Genomic DNA, 24,490 nt, shown 5'->3' on the forward strand with positions numbered 1-24,490 from the left:
GGAGAAGAAGGAGAAGGAGAAGAAGGAGAAGAAGGAGAAGGAGAAGGAGGAGAAGGAGAAGAAGAAGGAGGAGAAGGAGAAGGAGAAGAAGGAGGAGAAGAAGAAGGAGAAGAAGAAGAAGAAGAAGGAGAAGAAGAAGTTCTTTGGAAAGAAGAAAACAATACAGATAAAAAGCTAGGATTAAATACAGAAAGAGCAGAGGAGAAGAAATAAATCATGCTAAAATAGAATCTTTTATATTTCCTATTTTAATTGATCTAAGAGATCTATTGGTTTAAAGCACTGATATTAATAATGTATTACAGCGTTGGATAAATAAAGTTCATGGATAAGTGAGATGAATGACAGCAGCGCCACAAGGATGGGAGAGAGGGATTGAGAACAGTCAGTTATGAGCTACCTGCGCTACAAGTGAAGCACTATAGCTAATTAGAAGGTGATAAATGGCTTAGAGAAAAAAGCAGGGAGAGAGAGGAGTACCAGGAAGGTGAGTGATGTGGTCTAAATTTAAATTAAAATGTCAGGGAAAGCCTTACAGGGATTGTACAGTTTAGGAAAGACAAGTTGATGGCTGCGTGGGTATCTGAAGGAAGAATATTTGGGGCAGAAGAATCAGTTAGTTCAAAGGTTACACGCTTTCTATTTTATCACCCAGACTTTTCTTTCTTAAATGGGATCGCCAAGCAGTTACTCTGTACGGTCATTCCTTTCCAGCCATGTTGACATTTACAATGATACATATCAAAATTTGGTGTAAAGCAGGTTAGTGAAGCACAAGCAAGGTCTCTTTATGAAACAGGCCTGGAACACAGATTTAGGTCCTGAAAACTTGCTGAGTGACCCAAGTGCATCAGGGGTTGGGAAGCAAAAGCCATGACTCACCTTTTTTCTATCTAATCCCAAACTGTGAGACTAAGTTATGTGATGCTTCAGCATATCATAAAAGGTTAGGGCGGAGGTTTGTTGCCTTTGACCAAATGTCATTTATTATACAACTTATTTAACACAAAAGAGTTTAAATTTGATCTTTAGTATAAATTATAGAGATAGTAACAGACTAAAGTTTGAGTCTGTACTATGCAAAGGTCCTTGTAAAGTTGCCAGTAGAAATCTGTAAGTCATCTATATGCCTCTTCTGAGCACCTTTGAATCAAGAGTAATGAATAACAGTATTTCAGGTAAGAAAAAGTAATTCCTACTGAACCCATGATTTATCGTCTATACTAGAACATTTAATCATGAGGATGTGTACATTTTTAAATGAAATTGACAACTTTTTAATCCAAAAAAGCCTGTAATAAACATTGTAAAATGAATGCTACTGAAGTAATGTCATGGAAAAGTCGTATTGTTTTTAATCTGGTATCTACACACGTCCAATTTCTAGTGATAGCTTCAAATAAAAATGAACTAACGACCATTGTTCAGTGATGTCATTTTTTTCAGTTATTTTTCTCTCTTTTGTGGATAGAATTAGTCATTATTCACAGTACCAAGTCTACAAAATTAAGTAAAAATGTAAAAGGACTTGACAAATGAATGGATGAACTCCTGAAAACTTTACTGATTCACTAGCTGTGAAACAACATGGAGTTTATTAGATTATCATCTTTCAGGGATCATAGTCATTTTTTTTGAGATTTATTTTTCTATTTTAAGTAGATAGGCTCTACTTATATTTATTCTTCATTTAAAAAAATAAACTTAACTAGTGCCTAAAATCACAGATTTACTGATCACAGATCATTTAATATTCAAGATGTTCTAGCCTCCCCTACTCCCAAGATATTCAATTACTCAATGGGGTTTGGTTTAATCTTTCTTCAATATATGGATATTATTCTTATTAGATCATATGCATTGACCTTAAATATTGGAAGAAATCAAATCTGTATAGCTAATCATCACTTTTCTTAAATATAAAGCTATGAAATCGTTTCCATCTATGGAGAGATAGAAGTCTGACTTCTGGTTAAGCAGGTATTTGATGCATTACTCACCTGTCTATATCAAATGAAAATCTATTTATCTATCTACTTGTCTATCACATACAGTATAGGTAATATATGAGCATAATATATATATATATGCATACCCCACCTATATAACATTATAATTTTTATTTAATGCTGCATAAGAAACCAGTATAATGTATGCATTTTTCTAATTGTGATTGATACCTAGATCCTTTTTAAGGCTATGATTAACAAGTGTGAAAGTGACTATGGCATGATACAGAATTCAATGAGCTGCTATTGGAGCCACTTCAATCTACGAAGGGAAGAGAAAAAGGAAGTTTGATCAAGGTCACACCAGGATTAACTCTCTCTTTGTAAAAGAGTGCCACGGGATGTTTAACATCCACACACGGCAGACAAGATCTTGGTTTCACAGCCTCACCTGAACGACCCTCACATACTACACTCCATAATTAATTTACTTCCGAAAGGATGGAGGTTAAGACAGGTGGGATTTGAAAGGGAGTTTAAATTCTTCCACTGTACGCTTAGGAGAACTCAGTACTTTGCAGTTTATACTTGTGTATGAGACAATTCTTAACCGAATGAAAATATTTTTTAGTGGAATTCACCTGTTTCAGTCCTCCCATCCTAATGGCAGGACTTCATTCTGGAGCAAGGAGGCCTCAGCCCAAGTTAGACCCCTACCACCACCCACCCCCACCCCCCAGGAACTGGGGTGTTAACTTCTTTGATGATGACATTTCAAAGAGATGGTTCTCAGGTCTTTGAGGAAGATATTCCTGTGTTGCTAAGCTGGTGAGAGGCTTATTTAGCTTTTGAAAAGATTTACATACATTTCAAAGAGACTGAGAAAGAAGTTATAATTACAAGTTTTCTAAAGTACACGTTCTAAGTAAAGAGTGAGGAGGAATTTCTTCCCTTATTTTCAACAGGGAAAATTAAGCCTCTTAGTTTTTATTTGCACTTGCCCTTACAGTTTTTTTCTGTTTTTAATTTGCTTCTCTTTTTCTTTTCCTTAAGGTATAAAGCACATACATCTGTCTATTCTTACACGGTCTCCCAATTTTTGTAGCTTTTGATAAAGTCTTGAAATCAGGCAGTGAGTTCTACGAATTTGTTCATCTTTTTAAAGATCGTTCTGACTATCTGGGTCCTTTTCATTTCCCTACTAATTTTTGAATGTGCCTGCTGAGATTTTGATTGGCGTTTCATTGAAACTAAAGATTAATTTAGAAAGAACTGCTAACCTAAAAACATTGTCTTCCAATCATGAAGGTGACATATTTTCATTTATTGGCCTCCTTTCGTTTTCAGCCATGTCTCTTAGTCTTCACTGTTTCTACCATACGCTTTGCTGCACATTTTAAATTCTGTGAGGCCAGTATCAATATTTACGACATTTTTCATTTGCTTACCGCAGTTAATCTATAATTTTCCTGCCCTTGCCATCTGCAACCTTACCTAATTCATTTATTATTCGTAATAATTTCTTAGGAATCTTTACATATGCAATTCATCTTCTGCAAATAAGAGTTTTAGTCTTCCTCTCCAGTCAGCTTTTTTTTTTTTACCTTTTGCTTCATTGCTGGAGCCAAGACTACACGCAGCAAGTGGAATAGGAACATTAAGAGTGTCTGGGGCAGGCAAGGCACCGAGGTCGTAAAGTGTAAGGAAGCATTGCATTTGCTGCTCTCAAGGGCAGACCGTGTACTTCAACACCCTGAAAGGGAGTGTCCTCAAAAGAGGGCACTTAGCAGGGAGGTCCCTGTCCTAGTTGTGAGAGTATCATTTTTAGTAGTTTACTTCCCTGTACCAGAAGTGCAGCCATCCCTACAACTGAATTTTAATTCCTTCTGTTTAAAACAAAAACAAAAAAAACTTTAAAAATCTTTAGCTGCAAAATGATTATTACTGTAGTCAGTTTGTATCAGGTTTGAATAAATCACATCAAATTTCCCGAAGAGGCTCTCTTGATTTTGACCTAAGTTTATTTATGGAAATAGTATATAAGAGAGTTATGGTGATGATATTTCCCCATCTTTAATGCATACCTCAGAGTCTCACATGTTAGATTTGGAAGAGAACTTAAGAATAATCTAAAAATAAGTATATAAATGAAAAACTACCACTTACTAATATTCTCATATTCCAAGTACTAACCACTACCCTTCTCTAATTTAGTCTTTCCAATAACCATGCAAAGTTGTTATTACTAATCTCTACTTTACAAGTGAGAATACTGAAAATCAGAAAGAAAAAAATCACTCAACTACATCCTCACTGTGTGTTATTGGTGGAGATAGTCCTTTAGAGCCTGAATTTTTAATTTAAATTTTATTCTGTGTGTGTGTGTGTGTGTGTGTGCGCTGTGCATTGATATATCACAAAGTCTCAAAGAGCAGAGCCAGAGTTTTAAATGATCAACACTCAATTAACATTTGTTGAGTGGATAAAATAATTTTGATGCTTTGTTAGGTTTCATTTCCACTGTCGTCTCTGTTTCTTGGTAATGGTGCATTGCTGACAACATTTACATGAAAATAACTGTCATATTTTGCACTTATATTTGAAGGAGCTCTGTTTCTTTGCAGTAAGGCACTAGGGAAGGTTCAGGATTAACCTTTAGACTTGCCTACACCTTATAAGGTCACATGGGGTCTGTCCTGTGCTGATTTCAGCTTATGTTAAATAAGGTAAAAAGTTCTTAAAAATATGAAAACGAATATATGTATGTATATACGTGACTGGGACATTGTGCTGTATGCCAGAAATTGACACATTGTAATTGACTATCCTTCAATTAAAAGAAAAGTTCCCACCACGCAGCTTGAACCGTAATGAAAGGAATGTTTCCCAGTAGGTAAGTGTGTTGACAAGGGTGAGCCACACTCATGGTGCAGGCCACTAGCCTGCCAGAGTATCTGTCTACAGGCAACAGACCACAGACAAAGACTTCAGGCTCCAAAAAAGAAAATTAGTCAAAATTAAGTCAGTTTCTGAAAATAGAGGCAAGAAGAAAATCTAGGATAAAAAATAGTAAGCCTAAAAAGAGGGTGCAGAAAAAGGGCTGTATCCTGTGGAACAAAAAACGCAGTCAATGACCAACAGGTCACATGTTCTGCTTAAGCCTGACAGACAGCAGCTCCATTTTCCTGAACGAAGTCAGTGATAGTACTGGATGCTTTACGTCAAGGTAAACCTTGCAAGTGAGAAGGCTGAATCTACAGATTTGGAACATACTGGGTTTATTGAAAATAACTAAGCGGGTATCGTCAGAAATAATCTTCGTTAAAATGGCTATTCAAAGAGTATGCTTTAAGTCTATCCAGGGGAAATCCAAGTTGTTCCTAGAACTCAGTTTAGTGTTTCTGAGCTCTGCTGGAATACGTGGCATACAAAATATATAACTGATCCAGCTCTCAGGGAGCTTACAGTCTTATATAGGAGACAGACATTAATAAAAACAGCATCGTAATCATGAATGCATTACATAAAACTTACAATCTGAGATTAGTGCTCCAAAGGAAAGCAACAGGCTTAAAGGAATGTGTTAACAAAGAAATATAACCTTTACTGGGGCTTTTGGGATCTTTCCAAAGAAAACGATTTTTCAGTTAATGCTGAAGTTATGGGTGACCAGATTTCCCACGATAATACATGTAAAGTAAAAAGAGAAAAACACAAGGTTGAAGTTTGAGGAACTCCAAGACATCATTTCTCTTAAAAAACAAAGAAGGAACAGACAGACAAGAAGAGAATAAGAGAGAATCAGCCCATGGAAGTCAAGGGAAGAGATATTTTCTAGAAATTCTCCTTCTGAGACCTGTCCGCTAGAGCAGTGGTTCCCAACATGGTAGGTGATTTGGGGTCCTAAGGAAATCTGTCAGTGTCTGGAACCATTTCCAGTTGTCACAGCTCAGGAGGGTGCTACTGGTATCCAGTGGGAGAAGGCCAGAGATGCTGCTAAACGTCTTATAGTACAAAGGAAAGGCCCTCACAACAGGTGACTGTCCACTCCAGATGGCCGTGATGCTAAGGATGAGAAACTGAGCACTAGTGTGAGTACAAAGAAGATAAAGTAGCCACAGACCACATGAGGTGAGAGGAAGCCCCTGGGAAAAAAATGGAAGAGTCATGTTTTGGCATGTTAGATTATAGCTGCTTATAAAACATTCAATAAAGCTATCAAGTAACTACTGCACTGTATGCATCTGGATTCCAGGGAATTTCAGTCATCAAGCTATTGAATGACCTTTAGATGGTATATAATATTTTGGGATTAAATAAGATCTCCAAGGGAGATCTCCCCTAGAGAGAGTGTGTGCATAGAGAGTGCTTGAGGCCAAAATCTGAGCCCAGTTTTAGGAGTCAAAGAATGAAGCATCTAAGCTTGGAGACCTAAAAGGAGCAGTGACCGAGATAGGAGAAAAACTGTGAGAGTGCATCACCCGGAAACCAAGAGAGGAAAGTGTGTCCAGGCAAACGGAGACTCATCAGGGAGGCAGAATCTGGGAAGAGGTAGGTTATGCATTGTCTAGACAAGACTTGTCACTGTGAACGCACAGAGACTACCTGAGGCTGGAGTGGACTAAAGAGACTGAAGGTAGAAAGGAAATACAGTCAGCAAGCACAGGCAGCTTGTGAAGAGTTTTGCTATGAAACAGAACAAAGAAATGGAATGGAAGTTGGAGTGAAATCTAAACATAAGAAAAAAATTTATAATATTAAGATTATACACATATGCACACTTATTTGCAATATAGTGCAATAGTTACTGGATGTCTTCATTTGGCTATCCAACAAGCAGCTAAAAGCTAGCATGCCAAAACACAACTTTCATTTCTCTCCCCAAACTTGTTTCTCTCCAGTCCTTTACACATCATTAACCTTAGTAAATGAATTATCATTCACTCGCTTTTAAAATCTTTTTTGTATATTAGAATATGCTTTATGATTTTTAATGTTCTCTTCTTTACAAATATATATATATACATATTTTTAATTTGGATGCAGCATTCAGTTGAAACTCCTCCAGAAAAATGGTAATATCGATGGATTGGAAAGTTTTCTGGAGCACTGAAGTGTTGAAGTGAGAGTAACTGAGACCACGAGTTAGGAAAGCTAGGGTGATACGTTCGATTTGGGGAAGAAGCTACAGGTCATGCAAAGATTTAAGCCAGTCTCATGGGAGTAGGTAGTCAAAGGAGGTAAAGAAAATACATGTTAGAGGTGAGGAGGAAAAGGAACTACATGACGTGTTGAATGAATCAAATAGTAAAGCAACCAGCACAAGGACCCTGTGCTACCTGTGATGTTAAAAGCTATCAGGAATGATCCCAGAAGTGGTGGAAGGGAATTCAGTCATTCAATAAACAAGGGGAACCAACTAGTTGATTGGTAGCTAAACAGGATGAATTAAAGCAGCAAATGGTACTATCTAACGCCATGAACTTAAAAAAAAAAATCTGGTGATGGAAGAGAAATATTTGAAATTAGGTTAATTTATATTTAATACTTCTGATTATTGTTCAGTGTGCCAGTATTGATGCAGAATTAAGTCTCATTCCTGTAGCCTACTTTAAATTGATGTTTTAATAAATATTGACACGGATATTTTAAGAGATACAACACTGAAAGCAGCTTATGTAGAAGTTTTCTGCAAAGGGAGAAGAGAACATTTTAAATTGTGGGTGAAAATATTATTTTTGAGTTCATACTACCTCATAAGGCTATGGGATTCTTCTACAACATAAATGGTTTCATCATTGCTGGAGCAAATGGATTGACAACTTGCTGAGTTCTGAACTCTCTGGAGTTGTTCTGGCAATTTATCTCTAAGGCTAAATAGTGTGGCATCATAATCACTGAGTTTAGAAAAAGGAAAGGCGACAAGGACACTCTTGAATAAATGAAATGTCAAAGCAGGGCTGAAGGCAGCAGTCATGCCTGGCATAGAGGAAATCCTTAATGACACTTTTTACGGAGGTCAAAAAACTCCCTGCAATTCCCTTTAAGTGACACGGAGAAGAGTGATCTGTCAGCTGGAACACTTAAGGCTAGCCAGCTAAATTGGTCTGGGGCATCCTGAAGTAAACCGAATCTAATTTCATCAATAATACCGACACCCCAAAGAGATGTACACAGGAGCGGTTTTTCAAACAAGGAATATTACGAATTTTTATCACGTATCGTAATTTTTCCTTTTTAAGCTCCTGATAAGTAAAACCGAAAGTAATATTTACGTAGTTTCACGTTCCCTTCAGTTGCAGCAAGTCAATCATTTTGTTGTTGCTCCCGTTTGAGGGGTGAACGACTTAACATGTAATTTTATACATTCCTCAGAACACACACACACAATCTACAACACACAACTTCACCCTAATAAATTAGAGTATTCCATTGTGGTTTTTTTCTCTTTAGTTATGTTTTAATCTCAGTTTAAAACTTCGGCTAATCAGAACCCCAGTGAGTCCTAAGCATGGAAAATTCCTATCATTGACTGGCTCAGCTGTCTCCCAGCTTCATCTCCAACTTATAAATGCCTCTAATTGGGCTATTTGCCCAACATTTTCACATTTCAGTATTATGACTGACCTTGAAAAAACTGTTCTGGGATTCCACCGATATGGCAATTATAGTTCCATTATGCCCCTACTTAACACAGGAGGTATTTAGACTTTGATCAATGTATTCATTGCACTTATTGATTGATAATTATAATGTACCACTTGCTGACTTTCCTGCCATCCTCATTAACTGTCTTGCCACAGTCCAGAAATAAAGTTGCAAGACCCTTGACATGCATTTTGCCAGAACTTATCACTCTGTTTTTACACTTACTTGGTGTTTAATTGTTCACTTCCACTATTACAGCCTCCGTGTATTATTTACTGTCGCTTCCTGGCCCTATGTCTTTGGATAGAAGCATCCTTCACCATTCATTCTTATGTCCCTCTGCCTGCTTCTTAGCTGTGCTCTGGTAAACTTGTGATTTCCAGAGTGTCACAAAAGAGGAGACTTTGTCTTTAATTACACTAGGGTTTATGAAGAATCTATTTTTTGATTTCATACTTTAAGGTAGAAACTGAAATCTTAAGTATATTGAATCTCACGAATATTACTATTTTTCCTTGAATCAAGGACGTTTAAATGTACTACTTCATCATAACCTAACAATCTAATTTGGGAAGGTGGTGGGATTCAAGACTTCCATCAGAGTACAAATATGTTTAAACCACGTACGTGGGCAAGGACACTGGGAGGGTGAACACTGTTTTTGTTCAGCTGTTTTCCTTTACCACTTAAATTAACTCTAAATGATGGTCTGGGTCAGGACAGAGCAGCTCTTATTTATTTGTGAGGAAAAATGTCGTAACAATTTGTATATTCCTTTGACCTGATGAATTGTCCTCATCTTTTGTAGATATTTCAGGTCATGCTCTCCCCACGTGAAGCACATCTGATATTTGCTCATCTATCTATTTACTGGGTCACACTAGTGAACGTAGTCATCACTGACCGCCTAGACCATCCCAAGCAGTGAGAAGCCTCCTGTGAGCATCCTGGTCTGTCTCCTTCACTCTCTACACTTTCCACCTCTTCCCAGACTCCCGTAATTATTTATTTGTTTGACTCCATATTCCAATTTGGCCACTAGATTTTGCATCTCCCTGTTCCCAGCACCTAGCATATGGAAGCTTTTAACGCATATTTATCCATCTACCTATCTGTGTATCTATCCCTCTATAAAGATGGAAAAGAAAAGTAAAAAGTTGGTAAGAGTGAATAAAATATTCTTCACTTATGAACTACATATGAATCAAAAGAGAGCTCAAGAATTAAAGAAGAGTTATAGCCATAATCAGGGTAGAAAAAGGCAATTATAACTGTTATTTGGTAAAAATGTTTCCTTAACCCATCTACACATTGCATTGTTTTATCTCATTTCCTGAGTCTAATTTCTGCTTAATTAAAGGTGATTGTTCTAATATGTAATCACATCGCTGCCTAAGAAAGCAGTATTTTTTTTCACTTTACATATGCTTCTCTTTTTCTTTTTTTTTCTCACAGTTTCTTCAAATGAGCTCTCAACAGCACCTTCTTAGCATAATTGTGGACTTTTCCTGTTGCCAACCTTCCAACTGGAGCGTTAAAATAAGAGAAGACTTAGCTGATAGACAGAAACTAAGTAAAGATAATTTATAGTTAAAAAACAGAACACTAGCTGATACACATTTTATGTTTCTTTTTTATGATTTTTACCTATTTTTACCCATTTTATCCATTTTATAAAAAAATAAGGATAAAGATCATTTTACAAGTAGGAACAAGCAATTATTTTATTTAGAAAAGGAATTGATTCATCCCAGAGTGCTATTTTACAATTAAAAATAAAAGCAGTATTCTGTAACGTTTTAAAGCATGATACATTAAAAGTGAAAATATGAATCTCACACAATTTCTTCTCTATTGTATAGAAATATATGCCTTATCCTTACTTGCAGAGTCAGAGAACTAGCCTGCTATAAAATGGAAAGGCTCTTTTGAGTGCCACTGAATTGATAGAAGCAATGTGTAAATAATGTGTAAAAAAAAAATCTCTTGATGGTCTCTAGTCATATCACAAGGTATCAACCCCTGTCAACTCCCTCAGTCCCCTCACAGCTCCAGACACCTTGGGGAATAAATCCCATCTACCATGGTCCAATGCAGTCGTTTCATCCTTAGCCACTGAGAAGGAGTATGCATTATTTTTACACAAAACTATGAGTGAATTTGGATGTTGACAGGTAGGAGGAAAGGAGGAAAAATGTAGAAAATATTTAAATTTATTTAAAAAATCAGTTATTTCAAAATCTGTTCACACACCTACTGTCACACACATCCCAAGGGCTATCTGCTTATTCGTGTGTATTTTCAAAGTTTATTTACAATGTAGAAAGAGCTATGTTTTTACTGGGTATAATCCAACTTAAATTACTATGTCTCAAAATAATTCATGATTTGCCAGGGAAAATGAAAGCAGTCCTTCAAGTGTACTTCCTTTTGGACAGCTGTTAATCTATACTAAGTTGGAAACAATTCAGTATTTCACACCATCTGTAAAGATACGTTTCATTTGGAAGATTCTCATATTATTGTCTGGATTTGCATAATACCCTCCAGTGGATATTGTTAACAAGATTAAAATTTTAAAGAACTTAGTGTTAAAAGGTGATAAAAATAAACATTTCTAACAATAGTTGTTAGACATACTTTTACCCTAATATGAGTACTTGCTCAATTATAAAATTTGCTTCCTAATGGTAAGGTTAGAATGAAAGTCAATGTTCTTACCCACGGACATCTTTGAACATATCACAATGGGTCTCATTCTATTTCCAGGGTACATATGCTGAGTTAATATATGACTGCATTTCTTCCATTAGCACTGTAATAATGCTTTTTTTTTTCTGCCTCAGCTACACAAATTAGATATTTGATTTATTGGGTGATTCTGACAGATAGATTATCATTACCCATAAAATGAAAAATAACCCCATCAACTTTTCTAAATCAAGGAGAATTTTCAACCTTTTGCAATAAAGTCAGAAATTTAAACCTGGCTACTAATAAAAATTTAGCTGCATTTTAAGCCTGTAAGTTTTGTTAGGATTTTTATTTTTTCTATTTTATTCTATAAATTATATAAGTTAAAAGAATATTTTATAAGTAGAGAAAACAATTAATTTATATGAATCTTAATATTTGAGGATATTTTTCTGATTCTGCCTGCTCACATTTTGTGATACACTTGCAGTCACAGCATAATACATTTCGTATTCTTCTGTGCTTTTCTGACACATGCTGTATGTACGCTGTGACTGCTAGAATGGACTTTGTCCTCCGGTGTTGTGCCTATGAAAATGTTACGTTATCTGAAAAAAAAAGGGACTCTACAAATATAATTACAGTTATTAATCAGTTGAATTTAAGATAAGATTATCCTGGATATCCTGGTGGGTCCAATGTAATCAATCACATGGGCCCTTAAAAAGGGAAGAGAGAGTTGGGAAGATTTGAATCAAGAGAAGGATCTGACGTGCTTGGAGATGGAGGGGACCCCAGGGGAAGGATGAGAAATATCCTCCATCAAAAATGACTGTGCTCAGAAGAGGATCCAGAGCTCCAGATGAGACAGCAGCCTTGGCTGATGTCTCGGTTTTAGCCCAGTGAGACAGCATTCAGACAGACCGTGCTAGACTCCTAACAAACAGGAAATATGAAATAGGATGAGGATTGACACACACTAAGTAGATTCAAGGAATTAAAGCTAGTAATGGTATTACATATAGTGTTTCGTAGAGTCATTTTCTAGTAAGCTGTGGGAACGTAAGCCAGACGAACAGGAGAGAGCAGTGATGAGGCGCACGCTCCAGCTGCAGGCCGGCGGCTCCTTCACGACGTGCGAAGTAGACAGACGAGAAAACATGAAAGCAAGCGGCAGAGCTCTTCCCGCTCTTTGTTTTGTTTGTTTGTTATACTGTGTTTATTTTCATTTAAGGCAGAACATATTATGTATTTATGCTCTGGATAACAGATGGGGCAGCTTATTAAAAAGGATGAAGGTTCGACAGTGGGAGGCAATAATTTATGGTGGAATGATCTGGATGGCAGAACGTAAATTAATAATTTGCACTTTGTGGATCACTGACATATGTGAGCATGCTTTTCCCACAATATGACTGAAGCCCCACATTTGTTTTAGCAGTAACAGGAGAAACTACTTCATATATAAATAAAAAGAGAGAGAAGGATGTTGACTAAATAAATGAAGTAGTTTATTATAGAATTTAGGGAAGATGAGGGGGTTCATATTGCCTGGCATCAGTCTCTCCAGGAAAGAAATAGTTAATATCATCAGCTGAGAGCAAAGGGGGAGGAATTTAAGCCCCCGGTGAAGGTTTTGATGTTTTCTATTTATTCCATTATTTACAAATCCTTTACAGATAATTATACTTCTTACTTGATGAGGTGTGAGAACTTGAAACCAATATCTAGTACCAGTTGCGCTGCAACCTAATATAATCATGCACCATTTTTTTCCAGCTCTAATTTATTGGGTTCTTTTATTACGTTTTATTTTTTTGTATAGCTTAACTGTGCTCGGTTATAAAATGTTTGACTTTCACAGAATTCAGGACAAATTTTGGTGATTCACTGGAGAGGGAAGAGTTTAGAGGAAAAGTGACTCTTTAAGAGATCAGTCTAGGCGATGATGACACAGACAACCTACGGGAATGGCAATGAGTCTAGCTTCCAAATGTTAGAAAGAACATGATTTTTTTTACCAAGTTGGAAGTGATAAATATGGGAGCCAACCTCTGGGTTATAGCTTTGAAAATAAATAGTGCTACAAAGCCATTAATTGAGCTAGTGACTACTGGAGGAGAAGGAAGAGGTTAAGAGGTGATCTGAAGCTGTCACTTTGGGAGATGTTGAGTCTATTACATCTGCAGGACATACAAGTGAAGACGGCAATTTAGTTAGCAGTTTAAATGCAGATCTGGAGCTGAGGAAAAGATCTCTGCAGCCAAACATCATTATATATTCAATTATTGAAGACAACGGACGAGCCAATATTGACTAGGAATGACAAATACTGCTTTTTAAAAACAGAGCAGGAAGAGAGAACCCTGTGAGGAGGAAGGGTAAAGATGCACTAGGAGAAGAGACAAAGAGGAGATAGCCTCAGATGCTGGATTATAATTAGCATTTTCTGAGTATTTTCTGCAAGAAATTATTTACGTAAATTTTATTTTTATTTGTTCTTACCATATACTTTCAGAATGTTATTACTGTCAACATTCTACTAAAGAAGAAGCTGGACTTCAGAGAGGTTAAAGAATTTGCACAAAGGTATCAATATAGGACCTGGCCAGGGCAGAAACCCAGGTCCACCTGGATCCGAGGCCATTTCCTTTAATACCAAGCTGAATCTAGAAGATAACTTCAGACCAAAACAATCTTTTGGGTCACTTATGTAACAGCAGCTTGGGGATTCCAAGGCAACTGGGTGTAAAACAATCTGAGTGAGTTTTCTGCTGGTGGTTTTCCTTCAATCAGCCTCCTAAGTCTATTAGGGAGATGGCTATCCTTTCTGCTTTCCTGGGCTTCCTAATCATCTAGAAAGTCCGTGCTCTATTTCCCCTTACTCTTTGTTGTAAGACTTTCTCTGTTTCTCTCTCTCCAGCCAGAAGCAGAAAGAAAAAAAATCTCCATTCTGTTACATGTCTGCTCATCAGCAAAACAAATTCCCATGGCTCTCTGTTTCTAATCAGAAGGAAGTAATTTTCCCTTCTCACCTGACTGCTTCTCCAGCTTGGCTCTCGGAGCTGACTGCTCTCCAATCCCTCCCTCCAGGTACCCGGTTGCAATTTCCCGTTAGTGCTGAAGTTCACTCATTAAACATCTCACCACCGACGTCCTAAGTTACTTCTACCCAGCGTCCAGCTCATTTAAGGTCGTACCACTCATTTAACTACATTTCAGTTTTAAAAAAAAATCAAGCTAACAAATATATCAAACAACCTTTGTAAACGTTAAGGTCTATGCTGTGCTTATCTGAGTAGATAATAATTGCCTGCTGACATAATCATAAAAATCATCACCATCACCCTTATCATCTGTCATCACCTCTGCCATCCCTGTACTGAGTACCCCTAGGTGCCAGAGAGTGTGCCATGTTCTTCCCATGCACCCTTCCATTTAGTTAGTATTATTTACACCATATGTGTAATTTAGTTAGTGAGATTCAGTACATGTTCACATGTGTGAGGTTCACGTGTATCAATCTAGTTTAACAGATTATGTTGTTATCATCACTTTACAGATGAGGAAATAAAGTTCCAAAGTTAGACAGCCTTTCCAGGGCAGAGCCCATCTGAAATATGCATTTTTTTTTTAAGTTCTAAAGACACATGAAAAGTCAGACCCAAGTGAGCTTGACGTACCAAAAATATCCGATATACTTATGTCTAGACTTGTGTATCAACTAGAAAAGTTCATGGCGTGTATAAGCACCAAATATGCATAAGCGTGTAAAGTAACAGCAAGTTTCACTTCCCTAACAAAACTGAAAGTGAAGATGAAACATTTAGGAGGAATCACACTTCCGTTCGAATGATTATGGCCCAAATCACAACATCTTCTACACTGTTGTTTTATTAGTCCTTTAATCATTTTAGCCTTGAATCACAATTTGTATATTACACTAAAACACAACCTCTCTGTCCAAACCAAATGCTCAACTTGTAAAGGCAGACACAAGAGAAGAAACAGACTGGAGGCTATGACTCGGTGGCGATGGAACGTATTTTGTTTAAAGTAAGCATCTCATACTGAAAAGATGCCTTTGAACAGTTGCTGAAAGTGAATCAGCACCACAGATCACCTTGTCAGCGCTCTGACAGCGCTCTGACGTTTAAAGGTGAGTTCCAACTGTTTCCTTAATTTATAATGTAAGAATTCCACAGCCACCTGTCTAAAGGAAGCAATCATGCAGGGTTCTTGGTCCCCAAGCACGTCTGTCACCCGTCTTGTTAGACTTCTTGTACCAATCAGCATTTCTGGTAGAATATAAGCTGTTATCACCTATTTTTGCTTCCCAAACTTTGTGTCAGATAATTTTATCTAAGTCTCAATAAGGAAACAAACAAAAATCCTTAATAACCGAAAATCCAATATATCTTACTTGGCTGATGTTCAGATTATATCTCTGTGGCAAAAACTTGCCCTCTTAGGGTTTTAAAGACTTTCAACAGAAATAAGCTTTGTAGGTCTGGTGTAACATTTCCACCACCTTTACCAACCATATTTTGAATGCTGTTAATAAATCAAGCATCACAGGCCCTGACTATAAGCTCATTCTCTTCGCATTGCATAGAATTTACCAGACACCTTTCTCTTGGCTCACCCACTGATGTGTTGACAATTAATAGCTATGTCGACAAGATCAAGAACTGACAAAGTCTAACAAGACTCAACTTAGTCAAGGCTCACATTTAAGCCTCAGAAAAACAGGCCCAATTATACCCTCCAGGGTCATCTGAGAAAATTAAATCCAATTAAATATAAAACCTCAGAGCCACTACTTGGCCTTCGGTAAGTGCTAAAAAATGTTCTTTAATTTTTTTCCTCCATCTTCACTTCTCTCTTTCATTCACTGCTGAAGACAATAACTCTCAGGTGGGACCTACCAGGCACTAAATAATTCATACCCATGCATTCATTTACTTATGGGCCGCAGGTTGATCAGCTGTCACCTCTCATTATCATCATCATCATCTTGCTCTCAAGCCCTGGGAAGGCATCCTCCTTTTTCTCAGCTTTAAGTCCCAGAGCTGGGTTCAGTGTAATGGTGTTCGTTATGAATACACGTTACATTATCCTAAATGCACCTCCTTTAAAATTTTTTTCTATTTTTTGTTTGCTTGGTTTATCTTGTTTTTGAAAAAAAAAACAACATTGTAAAGTGGAAAACATTAGCAAAAAGAGATCCTGAGTATGGTGATCTGGGAAATAGAAATACATGTGAATGTTTCTGAGTTGTTGAAGATAATCTTTTTTCCTCATATAAAACATCTTTAACTTATACGGCACACACTTTCATCTTCTATTATTTAAAGTGTTCGTGGTAAGATTGGACGGAAGAGGGCTGGAGAGAGTCATCAATCATACTTCTTTTAAGACTGAATTCCTTTACTCTATTTTACACTTTCAAAGAGTGGAAGGAAGAGTTTGTTATATAGCCAAGTGGGACACTTTTCCACAAAGGCTTCAAATAGTTTTATATATAAAACCATATATATATATATATATATATAAAGTTAAATATTTCCCATTCATCTGAATCTCAATGCATTGTGCATGAAAACACCTTCAGCAGTCCTCATGGATAGGTTAGCTGAAGTCAGAGACACCAGGTGTTCTGTGTCAGGTGGCGAGACAGAGCCCGGTGAATACCTGGTAACAGTGGCTATGACAACATGGGCTAGCGCCTACAGAGCGTTCAAAGAGTGAGCTAAGTGGGAAGAACACCCTGAAAGACTAACATGTTGACTGACTGATCGAGTTTCCTATCTAGACAGCTCATGTAACCTTGGTTTCTTCATCCATAAACTGAAACAAATTACGCCTGCCTATCAACAGAAATCATTCCTAAGATCAAGTTTGCTTTTACTAATACAGAATACTGGGAGATCTTTAAACTGTTTTTTAAAGTTATCTTCTCTTATTAATAATAAATCATAATCTTCGAGCAGAGAGGAAGTTCAATTTGCTTCCTAAATTGTCACAGTGAATGAATGACATCTGGACCAATTCTAATTTGCTTCTTGAGGCGCATATGTTATTTTTAACAGATAGTTCAGGTTCACGGCATGCAGTAACATACATGACTTTATAATAGCACAATAAATGGCACAACAAAAGTGTGCAACAAATCGGCATTAAAAATAAACAAAAATAAAAATTTACCTTTAAAGCCATGATTCCTCAGGGTAAGGAAACTGAAAATCTGAAAGAAAACAGAAAGGGGGAAGAATGAAAGAAAACCGTATTTTAATTAATTGCCATTTCATTTTTAGGGAATCCACCAGGCATTTCACATGTTTTTATCTAATTTAGCTTTTTAATTATTTTACATATTTTATCTAATTTAGCCATTTTGTTGTTTAAGAAAACTAAGGTTTATTTAATTGAAATAGTTGTTCAAGGACCCACAGTTATAAGAGGGCAAGATGGTCTCGTAAATTCTATGTAGGGTTTTTTGCCCCACTTTGTGTTATATAAAACTCTTCTAGAAGGACGGTTGTTGACCAGGGAAAGTTCTGCTCTATGTTCTTCCTGATAATATAGCAGAGTTAATTCAATATGACAAATCTATAATGAAGTGCCTGGTTTGTGCTTATGGGGGGTTGAGCGACATCAGTGAACAAGTGAATGATTTTTTTTTTCTCCCTATGGACCTTACACCGTAATGGGAAGAGAGAAAAAAAATAAACAATAAACATAGCAAATGAGTGTATAAATAATATAAAAGAAGATAATAAATGCTATAAAACACATAAAAGAGACTAGAGTAGGAAGGATCAGGTGTGCCAGAAATGGGATGTAGTGTTAAGTTGTGAGTTCAGAGCAGATAGCTTCATTGTTAAGGTGACTTTTTGAGCAAAGACCTGAAGAAAGTTAACTATGTAGATAGTTTAGAGAGACAAGGAAAAAATATTCCAGGCAGAGGGAACAGCCAATGCAACAACACATAACGGCAAGACACTTTCTCGTCTTTTGCAAAAAACGGCAAGTAAGCTTGGTGGCCGGTGAAAAGGAGTGAGCTAGGGAGATCAAAGTCGAGGATAAGTCAGAGAGTAATGAGGTGGTAAGGTCATGTAAGCACTTTGGCTTTTCTTTTGAGTTCACTGGGATGCCATGGCAGAGTTTTAGGTGTAGGAGTAACAGATCCATCTTTTATTTTAAGATGACTTATATTTTGTCAAGATTAGACCATAGGGAGGGAATGATATAACCTGGGACACTAATGGTACAAATCCAGGTAGAAGTAATGATGGCTCAGACTAGGGTGGCACCAGTGGTGGCAGTGAAAGCAGTCACATTGTAAATATATTTTGGAGTTCAAAGACAACAGGATTTTTGGTGGGCCGGGCATAGTGTGAGACCCAAAGGAGAATCAAGAATGAATCCAAATTTTTTTTTTTTGGTTGGAACTACTGGAATATTGAAATTGTCATCCACTGAAATGAGTAATAGTGAAGATGGAGCTGGAGTTCTGTTTTAAAATGTTAAATGAAATGTACACGAAACATTTGAGAGAAGAAATCTAACAGATGGCTTAATACATATGCATCGGGTTAGAGACGGAGCTCCAGTGGTGTTGGGATTCGGGTGGTATGTAAATTTATGATCCTGGACGGGACCACTAGGAGCAAAACAAACCACAAAAGACAGATTCTGGGCACCCACATGAAGAAGTCTGGGAGAAGAGGAAGGACCAGCAAATGAGAATGTAAAGGTGTGAGCAGAAAAGTAGTAAAAAAACAAAGAGGGAACGATGTCCTGGAAGGCTAGAGAGGAAAGTATATCAAAGAGGTGGGAGTGACTGGCTCAAGCACTGCTGTAGGTCAAGTACGCTAAAGGTTGAGAACTGACCACTGAATTTAGAAACACACAGGAGGGCACTGGCGCCCTTGTTCAGAGCAATTTTGGTGGACTTGGGAGTGGGAAAGGCAACAGCCTGACTGGAGTACGTTTGCAGAGAGTAGGGGAGGGGAACTCTAGATATTCTTTTAAAGCATTTTACTGGAATCAGAGTAGATTAACAGAAAAATGTGAATGATAAATCAGTTCAGTTCTAGAAGGAAGATAGCCTCAATGAAAGTTTTAGGCTTAATAGTTTGATTGCATTTTCTTGGCTATACAATTTCACATACACACATCTATACCACTAGAATCTTAGCTACACACAGAAATTTATTTTAAATTATCATTTAAAAATTATATAGTAACAGACCTATTCACTTAAATATGAACTTTTTTGATTCCATAGTCATAGTTAAAGTATATCAAACTACTGGCACAATTAATATACTAAAGGAAACAGTTATCCAGAAATATATGTGTTGTAAATGTTATGTTTGGAAAACTACATACTGCAATACATATGGCCTCTTTACATCAATGAACATATTTCTCTACTTCTCTTGGGTTTACATTTGACTGAAATTTATATTCTTTTAATATATTTAATGTAACATATGAATAAACTGCTAAAATGTTCATACAGGCATAATAGAGGAAAGAAAGTATAGTAACATCTTCTAGGAAAAAATGCAGGCTAGGGCAGGGGGCCAACATCTCTGCTGCTATTAAACACTTCAACCTCGGCTGAAGAGAGAATCTAGCTTTACGGAACATAACTGGTTGGAGCGTCTAGCTTTTCACATGATCAATACCAAGAAATGACCAACTGTAAGGCAGTGTTCAGCTCACAAAGATGACTTTAGTCATGTAGACAGGACACACTACAAGTTTACAGATTCTGTTATCCTTTCTTTTAAAAAAAAATCCCAAACTGATTCTTAAGGAACTAAAAAGCAAGACTTGTTGTATATAACAATGTTTATGAAACTTTTTATTTCACTAATTATGACTCCTCATTTCCACCAGCAAGCAGTTTTAAGGTCTTTGCTGGGAAGCATGTCTTGAAGAAACTGACTCTAAAACTGGGCAGGCTTAAATTAAGCAAATGAATCTAGCTCTGGGGCTCTTAACTGGGATCCAATGAACAGCACAGCTCACGACAGCCCGTGAGGGCAGTGGTCGGCTGCATAGAGAAGGAACATCTTGTCATCACGAGTGAATGTGAGCTGAGTACCCCAGCTAAATAACTGAGGCTGCCAGAGGTTCTCAAACACTTGCAGGACCACGAGACATGACTCTTTGGGGAGAAGTCTCACCAGTGTTCCAGAGCACACCCATGAATACCATACACTCAGTTCTATTTAGTGATGAACAATTTTAGGTGTGTCTTTTCATTTTCCTTCTGGCCAGAGGACAACTGGCTGAATCCATATCTATGGAAGACCCTGATGCCACAGGGATAAAATAACAGAGAAGCCCAGAATACAAAAGATCTGATATAGACATTTTATACATAATGCACATTTTAAGGGGCCAGAATGTCTGCATTTTTTTAAAGACAAACTAATCTATCATAATGCCCAATATATTGATTTTGCTTTCATTTTTATAGTGTTAAGAGTATGAGATAATAAAAAAATGCCAGGTATTACTAGGTGTTTAAAAAAGTTTCAGGTCATCACTTGTAAAGAGAAAAGACTTTGTTTTGTTCTGATGTTTCCCCTCCAAATACTAACAATTTAAAAAAATTGTACTCCACAGGAATTCAGAGAAAAAAATCAGTGATACAATACTTGCAGTGTATTGAAATCCAGGGGGTGTGTGGGATGAAGAGTACTGCGTTACCCCACACACTGCACAGACAGGATCTGAGCTCCGCTAGGAGAATCAGGCCCTCTGAAGGAACATTCTCAATGGCGCATGCAAGGCTGTGAAGTTTTCTTTATCTTTTAGGACCACATCATTATCCAGGCTCCCTGGAGCTCTTCCACGACAGATAGAAGAAACATTTCAATCTCAATATTTTGCCTTCACAGTTTTCCTTTGTAAAAGAAAAGCTGATGCTTAATATCCTTTTTCTTACACTTGAGCTGTGTAAGACAAAGCAAGGAGTCTACCATGGCCTCTTTTGCCTCGACCCTCATCAATAGAAAAGGATTCAGAGCAGCTGCAATGAGCAGGGCCCTTTCTGGCACTGCGGAAGCAGGGGTGGCTGGTGTTCCTTCTCCATAATTTCTCCCACTAGAGCTGCAAATAAGCTTGTGTTAAATGGAAAATAAAGGCTTTCTTGATTGTTTAGTATAACTCAGGATAGCATTTATGGAACAAGATCATTTCATATATCATTTATTACAAGTGCTTTTAATTATATGCAGTCATTTTAATATATTTGAGCAGGAAAAAGTTAGGGAGTTAAAGTAGAAGTCATATTCCTAGCAAAATAAAATAATAAAGTTTTTGTCTCAAGAAAATATGACACTTAATGCTTTTGGAGGATGTTGCCTACTGATAAAAAAAAGGACTGAAAAATCTCTCTGGTATTATGCAAGTCTTGAAAGACAAGAGTGAGGATTTTTTACTTTTTATTTCTATCTGTTACAGAAAAAAAGATGAACCAAAAAACTCTACTGAAGTATTAATTGTCCAGAGAATATTATGTTATTTAATTTATTTAGAGTTTTTTTTATTTTTCCCATTTTCAATTTTCTCCTCCAAATTCCAATGTAGTAAACAAGTTATAAGTACATTCAAGTTATCTTATTGGAAAGAGAAAAATCAATTCTTTACAAGTACGCTCTGATTTTACAATGAAACTTATCCCAATTTAAACTTTTATGTATTAATGGACGTATAACTAACATGTAATAAATGGCACATATTTAAAGTATATGATTTGATAAGTTCTGAATATGTACATACTCATGAAACCGTCAACACAATATGGTAATGAATATATTCATCACCTCCCAAAATTTCCTCATACCTCTCTTCGGTCTCTCCTTCCCACTCCCCCTCATAACCCCACTTCACATGCCAACCAACTACTGATTTCCCTTCTGTAACTATAAATAAGTTTGCACTTTCTAGAATTTTATATTTCTTTTTTTTTTTCAATTGAACCATACTATATTTTTTTGCTTGGTTTCATTCAGGATAATTATGTTCAGATTATCCATGTTGCCGCATGAATTGATAGTTTATTCCTTTTTATTACTGAATGGAATTCCATTGCAGAGATATACCACAGTTTGCTTATGCACTCAATTAAATAATTTATGATTTCATTTTATCCTCTGTTGACTAATTATCTGTTACTCTAAACTTATTTTGAGCAATTGCTTGGGGAGTTATGGTATACATCTATAATTTATCATTGTCTACCTTAAAGTAACATTATACCACATCACATATAGTATAAAAAGTTTTCAACAAGGTACAACTATTTCCCCTCACCCAGGCTTTGGCACTGTGATATATATTTTACTTCTACATATTTTATAAAGTACATATCAATTCTGGGGACATTTCCTTCTACCTGAGGGTCTACCTTTAACATTTTTGTAGATCATGTCACTGATTCTTTTTCAGCTTTTTAAATCTGATAAAGTATTTCACCCTAATTTATAGATAATTTTGCTTGGTATAGCTTTTATATTGAAAGATGCTCTTTCAGTACATTAGGGTTGCTCCTTTGTGTTCCTGCTTCCACTGTCTCCATCGGTAAGTCTGCTTTTTTATTCTCTTTACCCCAACTCTCTTTATCACTGATTTTAAGCAAATTGATCATGTGACTTACTTTCATTTTCTTTTTCTCTCTCTTGCTTCTCCTTCCTTCCTTCCTTCCTCCCTCCCACCCTTCCTCCTTTCCTTCCTTCCTTCCTCTTGTTGGTTTATTGAGCATCTCAGATCTGCTGGGTGTGTCAAGCAAATGAGTCCTGCTGCCCGCTGGCCTGAGAAAGAGCAGCAGTGCCAGGATATCCACCCCCTGCATGGTCTCCAGGTAGCAGAGTCGCCATGAAAGACACAAATTATGCAGGCACTGGATGGAACAACATGTGACTCACACAGAGAAGACAGAGCAAATTCAGCTTTCATAGTGACTTTTGGTTCCCCATATCCAACAGGTGTCATTCCACAGCCAATGCCTGGATGAACCCCTCTTGTGAGGGAGACGAAGGATGCCATTCCTTCCCCACCAGGAGCAGATAAAGCAGTGAGTTTGACCAGGTGCCATGCAACACGTTATTTAAGCAAAACAAAGTATACATCAAGCCTGGAACAGGGAAAGATATTCCCAAGCAAGGCAATAAACACAGTACAGCTCCATGTAAGGAACTATTTCAGGCCCAAGGCACACTTTTATGCAGCCAAGAGAGGGCTGAGCAAGCTGTACCTGCCTGCCTTTCCCAACAGCTGGTTGTTCTCATCCAGCTTAGAAAAACGTTATCCATTACTTCTTTAAATATTTTTGCTTCCCCCTTTTCAGAGACTCCAATTATACATAAGTAGGCCTTCGGAAGCTTTCCTGCAGCTTACTGATGTTTTGTATCTTGTCGTTTCTGTGTTTTTCCCTGTGTTTTAATTTGCATGGGTTATTTATCTGCAAGTTCAGTAATCTTTTTTTCACATTTTGGCAGTGTCTGCTCTCAATCTTATTCAGTGTCTTTTTTATCTTAGACCTTGCATTTTTCACCTCTAGAAGTTTGATTTTTTCTTTTTAAATATATTTCATACCTCTACTTAACAAGCTCCATCTCTTTTCTCCTTTTTATTTTTGTTTGTTTGTTTGTTTTCTGTTTTGTTTCAGGGGAGGTAACTAGGTTTGTTTGTTTATTTAATGGAGGTGCTGGGGAGTGAACCCAGGACCTCGTGCATACTAAGCATGCACTCTTCCAGTGAGCTATACCCTCCCCCGTTTTTTTTCTCCCTTGTTGAACATATATGATAGTTCTAATAACTGTTTTCAAATCCTTGTTTACTAGTTCTGTCATCGGTGTAATTTCTTAGCTACTTCTAATTCATTCATTTTTCTTCTTATATGTGTCATATTTCTCCCTCTTTTCCATGCTAGGAAATTTCTGATTAGATGCCAAACATTGCAAAGTTTGCCTTTTTTGAGCATTGCATAATTTTATATTACTATAAATGTTAGGTTTTTCTGGGGCAAAACTAACTTGCTTGGAAATAGCTTGATCTTGTAAAGCACTGCTTTTCGGCTTTGCTTGTGAGCACACAGCAACTTCTAGTCTAGGGCTACTCTGACTCCCTACAGAAGCAACACCTTTCCAAGAACTCTATGTGAAGCCCTGTGC

The 24,490-nt window shown here is 37.0% G+C and overlaps 1 protein-coding gene across 7 annotated transcripts in view; it reads right to left on the bottom strand.

Moving 5' to 3' along the window:
- The window catches only part of CDH7 (cadherin 7), a 286,378-nt gene that overhangs the window by 196,354 nt on the left and 65,534 nt on the right, over window positions 1-24,490 (bottom strand). For all 7 annotated transcript variants that reach the window (XM_072952079.1, XM_072952078.1, XM_072952086.1 and 4 more), the window contains one exon: window positions 17,499-17,538. The gene's annotated coding sequence lies outside the window, so the exon portion shown is untranslated. The remainder of the gene's footprint in view (window positions 1-17,498; window positions 17,539-24,490) is intronic.

This window comes from Vicugna pacos, chromosome 30 (genome assembly GCF_048564905.1).
Source record: "Vicugna pacos chromosome 30, VicPac4, whole genome shotgun sequence".
In the NCBI taxonomy this organism is placed as follows: Eukaryota; Metazoa; Chordata; class Mammalia; order Artiodactyla; family Camelidae; genus Vicugna; species Vicugna pacos.